The sequence below is a fragment of the Lactuca saligna genome, chromosome 2, assembly GCF_052625555.1.
Source record: "Lactuca saligna cultivar CGN05327 chromosome 2, ASM5262555v1, whole genome shotgun sequence".
NCBI lineage: Eukaryota > Viridiplantae > Streptophyta > Magnoliopsida > Asterales > Asteraceae > Lactuca > Lactuca saligna.
In genome coordinates this window covers 35,681,071-35,690,979 of record NC_136418.1, presented here as the reverse complement: position 1 = coordinate 35,690,979, position 9,909 = coordinate 35,681,071, and positions in this window count along the sequence as shown.

Sequence of the window (9,909 nt, the reverse complement as noted above, 5' to 3'; positions counted from 1 at the left end):
CATAATCTTCCTCTTGCTAGTTTGGGTGTGATTCCATTAGAGGCATGACACTTATGGTGATTGCTTCTAAGAGATCAACAAAGGAGAATTCTGGTTGTTTACTATAACAACTAAAATGTATGTAACCCCAAACCTTCTCTTTAGTAATTTCGAAAATTACCTAGGGTTTCTAGGGTTCTTATTTTGATGTTCTTAGTTATAGGTTCGATAGAGAAAACATAGATTTAGTTTTAGGTTGCATACACACTTAATAGTTTTAAGTTTTTTTTGTTATGCCTAAAACCCATTAGGTGAAACCCCTGAAATCGAACCTTAAAAACCCTAAAATCGGACCTTGAAAACCCCTGAGATTGAGACAATTGGAAGCTCTTTCACCACTTTGGGACGGTCCTGATCTGAATGAGATGACGGTCTACATCGTCGGAAAACGACGAAGATGTTGAAATCAAATCATGATATGCAAAACATGCTTTTCTTGGACTTTCTGATCCTCAAAACATAACTGGTAGGCCAAAGTTTTCAACTTTTTGGTACAATTTTGGAATGGTGATGATGAGTTTGGGTTTAGAGTATTAGAGTTCTTTGTAGCTCGCCATTGTACTGACGGTTGACGGTGGTGGCTATGGAACCAAGAGCGATGACAGAGAATAGAGAGACAAAGTATTAGATTGAGTTGGGAGTGAAGAAGAGGACGATGTCGCTTAAGGTATTGGGGGTGGGAGGGTTGAGTGGGGTGGGTTTTGTTTAGTTTTTATTTGAAAAAAATAATAATAATATGAATTTTAAAAAATGAAAAAACAAAAGAAACGAGTAAAATAGTCATTTCACATTGTTAAGGGACAAAATCCATGGAAAGTTTGTGATTTTGGATCAGTGGTGTAAGTTACAAACTTTTTGGATTCCATCCACACTTTTTTGCTAACCATTGGGACCAAATTAGCAATTTAGTCTAGACCGAATTTATAATTAAACTCAATTATGCGTACATCCCTATGGTTTTGGGTAATTTGCACGTTTGGTCCTTAGCTTAAAAAGAAAAAAAATGCCCTTATTGATTTTTAATAATTTTTTATTATTATTTGTTAACAATTAACAATTTTAAAAAAAATTATATGGCCCTCTCCTTTTCTTCACCAAGAAATCTGGTACTTTCACCTTTCTCCCACCATTTCCATCATCGATTCACTTTCATTGCTAAAGACCAACTGTGAAGAAAGCATAAACTAAAAAAACAACTATGAACAATAAACTAAAAGCCAATTTAAATTATGTATCGACAAAATCAATTACATATCTTTATTGACAAAGCAAAGGTAGGGTTCCACCCTTCAACCCTTTATCATTAATGTCACCGACATAGTGTAAAAATGAAAGGAAACCATGTGTACCGAAAACCAAGAACGCAAAGCGAACAAGGGGTTGTGAATGTGGAGATTAAGATTCCTATATGAAAACATTATTCTTAAAACGTGGGTTCGAGACCCATTCTCCTACTCATAGTTTTTTCTCGTCGGAAATCAGATTTGTGACAAACTTGCATTTTTCTTACATGTCGAAAATCAAATTTAACACTCACTGCTTCATGTTCGGTGGCATCCGATTCTTTTCAAGCAAGGAATCCAAAGCCACCGCACCGGAAACTGCATTCACCTTCTTCACTGCTACTTAATTTTTGGGAGATGGGAAAGAACGAAGATTGATTGGTCACAATCAAACTCTTGTTTAACGGGTAGATTGGCACCGTTAAACTCTACTGAAGCTTACACGCAAAGGATGGGGGTGGGATCTAGTTCACCGAGATGACATCGATGAGAATGTTATACTTTTGTTGGAGATGAACAAATTAGCTTCGCAAGGATATGGAGAGAGCTAATTCAATGTAGATTTAGATCTCTATTAAAGATAAACAAATTCTATTCGCTGCGAAGAGGGTTTGTTCATGTTGATTTTGATATGTAATCTGACTTGATATATATATATATATATATATATATATATATATATATAGAGAGAGAGAGAGAGAGAGAGAGGTTTGTGGCCCCATGGAATTTTATATTGTTAAAAAATAAAAATAGTAAAGAGTAAAACATGAACTAAACATGCAATAAAAAACAAACAATAATGATGGTCCGAGTTTAATGAAAAAAAAAAACTAAAGAACATACATACATATTACCCTAAATCATAAGCACCATTCCGTATTATCTACCCTTATAATACTTTCTAATTAACAAATGTTTTTTTTGCTATTTATCACACTCTCATTCAATTTGTTAAATGTCATTTTTTTTTTGAGATTTTTTAAAATTTTCTTTTTCTACTTGGCATTTTCTTGTGTTTTATATTTTCTTAAATTTAAATTCTACATTTTCCTAAAGGTTTAAATATATAAAGTTGATCAATCAATTAAATTTCATAATAATTTGTATAAATCCGTTTATTTTGTCAAATCTCCTAGAGAATAAGTGATTGTTGGTGAATGCATGTCGCTGTATTGGGTTGTACCAAAGCCTACTGTCATTTAAATCATAACTGATGCCGTAAGTAAGTGAATTTCCTATGGTCTCTACCTTTTCATTTAGGTTTATGCTAATTTCATAAGTATTTCTTTTTATTTTTAACAACAGATTTTGATATTAAAATAATTATTATAAACCTGTTTGATGTTTTTAAAGAAAACACTTTGCATAGACAAATACAAGTTATTGAAGTTATTGATTTTCACCCATCTTTTGACATTTTTAATGGATTAATTTATATATTCATATAATAAAAAAAGTATTTTGCATGTGTTCATTTCCTTTAATTATTTTATTTTATCATATCTTTTGTATTTGTATAAAAATATTACTTTAAAAATAATCATAATGCTTACAATTTTATATTAAATATTTATTTTTAATAAGTTCGTGTAATACATGGGTCTCACATCTAATTATATATATATATATATATATATATATATATATATATATATATATATATATATATATACACACACACATACACACACTAATTTACAAGTGTATGGTGAACAGGACTTGGCTGTGATTAGACCACTTCCAATTTTTTTTAATCAATGTCTGATTTATTGTAACACTTGTTGAGTTACGTGGTCTTTACTTTCTTCTCCCACCGCCCGTTCTATCCAATCAGGTGTTACTTCTAGAATCTTTCCCACCGCTTCATCAATAAAGACGTCTCCGACGCTTCTTCTCAACCAACTACCGTCCCTTTTAATTCTCCTCCACCGCCATTCACCTCTTCCGTTTTCTTCCCATTCTGCTCCATAACTCACTTCCCAAATACAGTCGATGTTCCCGACTGAGTTGTTGGCTTTGGATTTGTCTTATAATATAATTTTCCTTTTGGTCTCAACAATTTTACAAAACACATTCGGATTACAGGTAAATTCCAATGTACCCGTTACTGTTTCCTTTTGGTTTTCTATTACCTCTTTGATCGTTCACCAATTTTGCGTCTTCCCTAGCTTCCCATATTATTCAATTCTTCGGTTTTGCAGCTTGTACACAAGTTACTTTACTACACCTAGGTTACTTCCACCGCCATTACCTTTCTTCCTTCTCCACCATTACATCTTTCTTTCTCGCCATTATTCTCTCAAAGCACTTTAAACCGTTCCAGCCCTAGATGGTGTCGGCTTCTGTTTCCTGGTGACACAAGGATGTCTATAATCATATTGGTGATCCAAAAAAGGATTCAGGGTTTCCATGACTGGTACTTGGTACCAACGAATATCCTTACCCTCAGCCTTGCAAAGCTGATCGACAAATAAGGTATGCTACCATTTTGGGTGATTATTTTTTCTGTTCCAATGAAGTTGGAACTAAGAATAGGAAACCTTATGTGTGAAAAAAGAAACTGATTTGGGGTTGTTAGATTGTTTTTGTTGTTCGTACTTGACAAATTTGAAGATGCACATAGTGTGCTTGATGAATGCTTCAAAAAACAGATAAGATTAGTTCCAATCTGTTATCAATTACACATGCTTCCTGCTCACGTACTTTCATCACCAATACTGGGAAAACTAAGGTCTCTTTCCTGTTTACTTTAGCTTTATACATTCTATTTGACATACTTTTATTTTTGGTATTCCATATTAGGAATTTGAGTAGGAATTTACTTGATTCTTTTTTATATAATGATTTAATTTTTCTTTACCTTTTTTTTCCCACCAGGTCATTGTGTACTTGCATGTCACTAGAAGAGGGCTCCTCAGTTTTTAGATGCAAAATTGATGTACATTTCGTTGAAAATTTAACACCAACCACATTTCAGAATGTTTTAACCCTTCTATGTTTTCATATGTTTAGTCTAAAGCAAGAATATGGTTTGCAAAAGTGATGCACATAAGATTTGCTGAACAAATAAGCATATATGGTCTACTTTCTGATGGGGAGCTGTCGTATGTCTATTACTTTTAATAATTATGCTTTTGGTCCCTGTGATATCAATTTTTTTTGTTTGTAGAAGTGATGCATATAAGATTTGATGAACAAATAAGCATATATGGTCTATTTTCTGATGGGAGCTGCTGTAAGTCTATTAGTTTTAGTAAAATAGGCTTTTTGTCCTTATGACTTATCAATTTTTTTTTCAATATGATCCTAAGAATTTTTTTTCCCTATTTCACTCTACCATAACCTTTTTAGTTTAAATGTATATAGCCCTACAAAGCTGTCACTCTCCCATATTATATATTAACCTTATATGACTTCACATATATGACTTATGATACTTTTACAACACCCTCATATTGTGTTTTTTTAATCATGTTTTTGTTGTGTTGATATGCTTTCTGGTGCTTTAAAACCTCATAAATGGGATTATTTAGCAGACGATATACTTAACATTGTACAATTTTCAAATAATAGTATCCATGAATAATGTTTTAGAGATTTTAACTTTTTCATTTCCTTTTTTTCTTATTATTCAAGTAGTACAGTGTATAGTTAACATTTGCCTTGAGATGAAAAAAATTAGATAGGAAGATGCTCAAATCTCTGGCACCATATTCGCCCGAACTACAATAGTACATGACAACCTTCCAAAGTTAAGTATCTTTATTATTTACTGATGCACCATTTATCAAATATTCGAATCACATGTGGTTAATTAATTAAGTTGAGCTTAATAAGTTGAACACAAATTAGTCAAATCCTGGAAAATAAGACATAAGTATGTAAGCAAAAAAATCTATTTTTATATGATTTTTGTTTTGTGCTTTATAGGAGATATCACTTATTTTTGGAAAATTGAAAAACCGAATTCTGAATTGATAAAAACACATAGAATTGGGATAAAATGGGGGAACTTGAAATTTAATATGTTATTATTCAATTTGAGATGATAGGGACAATATTATAATTTACTATTTCTATTTGGTGGTGGGAGATCCACTAAATAGGAATGTACCTTGCATTTTTGTTACCACTCTTTTACCAAAAGCAAAAGTACATTGCCATTTAGTGCATTTTCCATATTTAGATGGTACATGCACTAAATAGCAATGTACTTTGTATTTTCACATTTTTTTTTTTTGTAATTTCTTTTGATTTCTTTTCCAACAACCTAACCGTATAACTACAGAGTGATCAATATTGACCTATTTAACTAATATTTTCATGCTTCTTAACAGTAATTAGCTAAGAGGGATTTGCAGAAGGAAGCCATGTTCCTAAGTGTCGGCCTTTCGGACAATTAGCAATAATAAATGCAAAGGGGTTAAAAAAAAAGAGACACTCTGGAAGATTTAGTCGTCAATTTTTTAATTCACTTTTATTGGTGTATAAATTTTGTCACTCATAATAACACTACAATAATCAAATGTTGAAATTCAACTGAAAATTTTCTGTTGCGAATCCAACCCCGCAACGCGGAATTGTTCCCTAGTTTTTAATAACATAACTATAAAATTGTGGGGATCCCAAAATTGTGAATCTAAAAGATGTTTGTTTATTAGCCAAAATTGACCTTTCATCCACTTGACAATACCTTTTGGGATATGTTTTTTGATACGCACAATAAGGCGTTTGATTTGAAAATGGTTAATAAATATAATAAAGCATCTGATTTGTAAATAATTAATAAATAAATATTAAATTATTCTAAAAGGTAAATAAATAACGATTCAAATCAAGGTTGTCAAGATCGGGATCCTACCTAGGATCGTTTTTGGGTTTGCAAAATCGGAATCGTAAGATCGGGATCGAGATCCTAAGATCCCATAAAATAGAATATAATTCTAATTTATAATACTAATCATAAAAAAATGTTTTAAACATTTAATTTTTCGTTCAAAAGTTATAAAAACTTTAAAATATTAGTCATAAGTCACAATAAAAATGATAAATGGTAGATTGGTAAAGGGTAAAAGACATAAAATGGTAAAAAAAAATTTCATTTGAAAAAAAAAATTTAAAGGAAGGTAGGATCGGATCGGATCTCGATCCTACGGTCCTACCTACGATTTTACGATCCTACCCAAAATACGATCCTTTTACGATCCGGATCGTTTTTCATACATAGGATCGTAGGATCGTACGATCCTACGATCAAGATCGCGATTTTGACAACCATGATTCAAATAAGTGAATACTACCTAGATACGGTGTTAAATAATTTCAAAAGAAGGATATCCAAAGTTTGGATATGGATATTAACTATTCATTTTATTTTGAATAATATTATAAATGAAAATCCAAAATATATATTTTTAATTTTGCAACTATTTTGTGATTGACATTTTTGTTCTAACTAGTTGTCTACCCTATAAATGGCGGGATAATAACAATGTATTCTAAATAAAGGGTAGAGGGTAGAAGACCGGAGTCGGACTCCACACTTTGTACCAAGAAAGACCCTCCAGATATGAAGCATTCATACAACGAGACAAGGAGGTTTGTTCCCTCACCTCACATGAACAAGCCTCCCAAAATGAGTTGTTTGAATGTTTGGTTCAAGTTTAATGTAAGAGGAGTTGGAAAGGGAAAAGAAGGGAAATTAGGTAAAGAGTTAATATCTTTAATAAATTCATAGAAATTTTTGTTATGATTTATGAATAACAACAAAAAGGTTTTTGTTAGCCGTCAATACAAGTTCTGGAAGGTATAACTATGTGGATTTTATCTTACATTTTTTTATTTTTATTGCTATATATATATATATATATATATATATATATATATATATATATATATATATATATATATATATATATATATATATATATATATATATATATATATATATATATATATATATATATATATATATATATAAAAGTTCAATATTGAATCATAATTCTTAGTTCTCCAAGGAATCAATTTTTTTTTAAGTTCTAAAGATTATTCTTTATCGAAAAAAAAAACTAAAAATATCTAAATTCATAACTTAACATTGTAAATGTTAAATATATTTTTCGGATTCACCGTGTTAATTTATATTCACATAGTCGATTTGACGAATTTTTTTTATCGAATTTGATATCATTGAAAAAAGGATAAAAAGTTATGAATTTCTGTATATTTAGATTTTATTTTGATAAAAAATAAGTTTTAAAAGTTAAGGAAAAGATTGATTCATTTGTTCATTGGTTAATTATGATTCACTATTGAACATCACCCTATATATGAACTAGAAGTTAGAATGTGATAACATTAAGAAAATCTAAATTATAATATATATATATATATATATATATATATATATATATTATAATTTAGATTTTCTTAATGTAATCACATTCTAACTTCTAGTTCATATCAATCCCCTGTTACTCATTTGATCTGAATCTGATCGGATGAAATTACTCTACTATCTAGTGATACTTAGGAACAAAAAGAATTGTATAGCTGTTATGGATGATATTTCGTGATCTTATTTTATTAGTGTAACATCTTAAACATGTACTAACATGTTGAACCATCAAAGATCTTAACAAGCCAACATTTTGGGATTGTGTAACAATCGGTAAAATAGGTCAATAATTGTCGGCCAATTGTCGTTAACGTTACTATAATATAGACATAGTGTATGCCGATTCTACCCTTTGTAAAACTAAGCAAGGGATTAGGGCCCCTAATTTTAAAACTTATTATGTTATATATATATATATATATATATATATATATATATATATATATATATATATATATATATATATATATATATCTTGGGTTACAAAAAGAAGTTGGAGCTTGGTTGGGTGGTAAAAATACTGGTTTATAAAACTAAGGGTCTCAAGGTCAAATCTGTTTGTTTACTTGAAGGGCCCTAATATTTTTTGTTTTCTTAAAGCCACCAAATTGGTAGAGCCGCCGTGACGATACATCAATGTTTATTAAGCAAATTTAACAAGTATTATGCTTAATAGCTATATGATTAATCTATTTAACAAGTATTATACTTAATAGCTATATGATTAATCTATTTTGAACTCAAAGACTTATGATTTTCATCCGTGTTCATTTTAAATGCTAGTCTATTCTAATGAGAAATCAGCTTGGTGAAAACTATATAATTATATCAATTTGAACATGAAACCTTAAATTGTTGATTTCGACCTGGTTTCTACTATTGGTATGTAACGACCGAAAATCAAGGGTAAAAATTTCATTTTTAATAAAACCCAAAATAGATATCATTTATTCCAAACATTTCAAATCATCATTAAGTAAATCATTTATCAGAGTTCATCCAAAAATCATTCATTGCAGAAATCATAGGTGTGTGCGCTGCAATCAATCCGAGCCCTTCCTTTCCAAAACGATGATACCTGAAACATTAAACAAAACCTGTAAGCACGAAGCTTAGTGAGTTTCCCAGAGCATACCATACACACAATCCACATAACACATATCTTGTTAGCTATAAAAACTACCTGTATCACATAAGCCATGCATACATAAAACCTAGGAAAACCATGGGCTACCCCACATGGTCTTACACCCAAGGCCATGGGCTACTCCACATGGTCTTTACTTGGACTGCCATGGACTACCCCACATGGTCTTACATCGCCATGCATACATAAAACCTAGGAAAACCATGGGCTACCCCACATGGTCTTACACCCAAGGCCATGGGCTACTCCACATGGTCTTTACTTGGACTGCCATGGACTACTCCACATGGTCTTACACCCAAGGCCATGGGCTACCCCACATGGTCTTTACTTGGAATGCCATGGGCTACCCCACATGGTCTTACACCCAAGGCCACGGGCTCCCCCCCCCCCCCCCCCCCCCCCCGGGGTCTTTATGCTTAACATACGATCACAATACATATCAAGACATAGAGTAATTACACATATATCATAAACACATAATGGGCCAGCCTTGGTGCTGATGGGTATGGTGAGAAGACTCACCTCGAATGCAGAATCTTCCTGAGGAAATCCTTAGCTGCTGCCCCACCAGTTACCCAAGCTGCCACTATCGATCAATATTCCCAAGTTAGTGATTGGGCCCCATACCATAATCCTTAATCCAAGCGTAGGGTAAAATGACCATTTTACCCCTGGCCCAATATGATCCACAACTAAGGGTCCAAACCAAAAACAAGGCCCAACATTATAATGTCCATAAAACCATCAATGGCCTAATTTTCCAAATTGGGCCCGGAACTTTCCAATGGACCTTATACTAAAGCCTAATACTTTCCTTAGTCAATAATCCTGACCCAAATGGCCCACGAAGGCCTACAGCAACCTAGTCCAAGAATTTGCCCAAACCGGGCCCACAATTGTGAAGTCCAATTCTATATTGGGCCACAATGCCCAATAGGCCTGACTATTCCATTTTGGCCGAAAGATGCATTTAGGCCCAAATATCAACAAATCCAGGCCCAAAACCATTAGGGCCTAAAGGTACGAAGTCCACAAAGGCC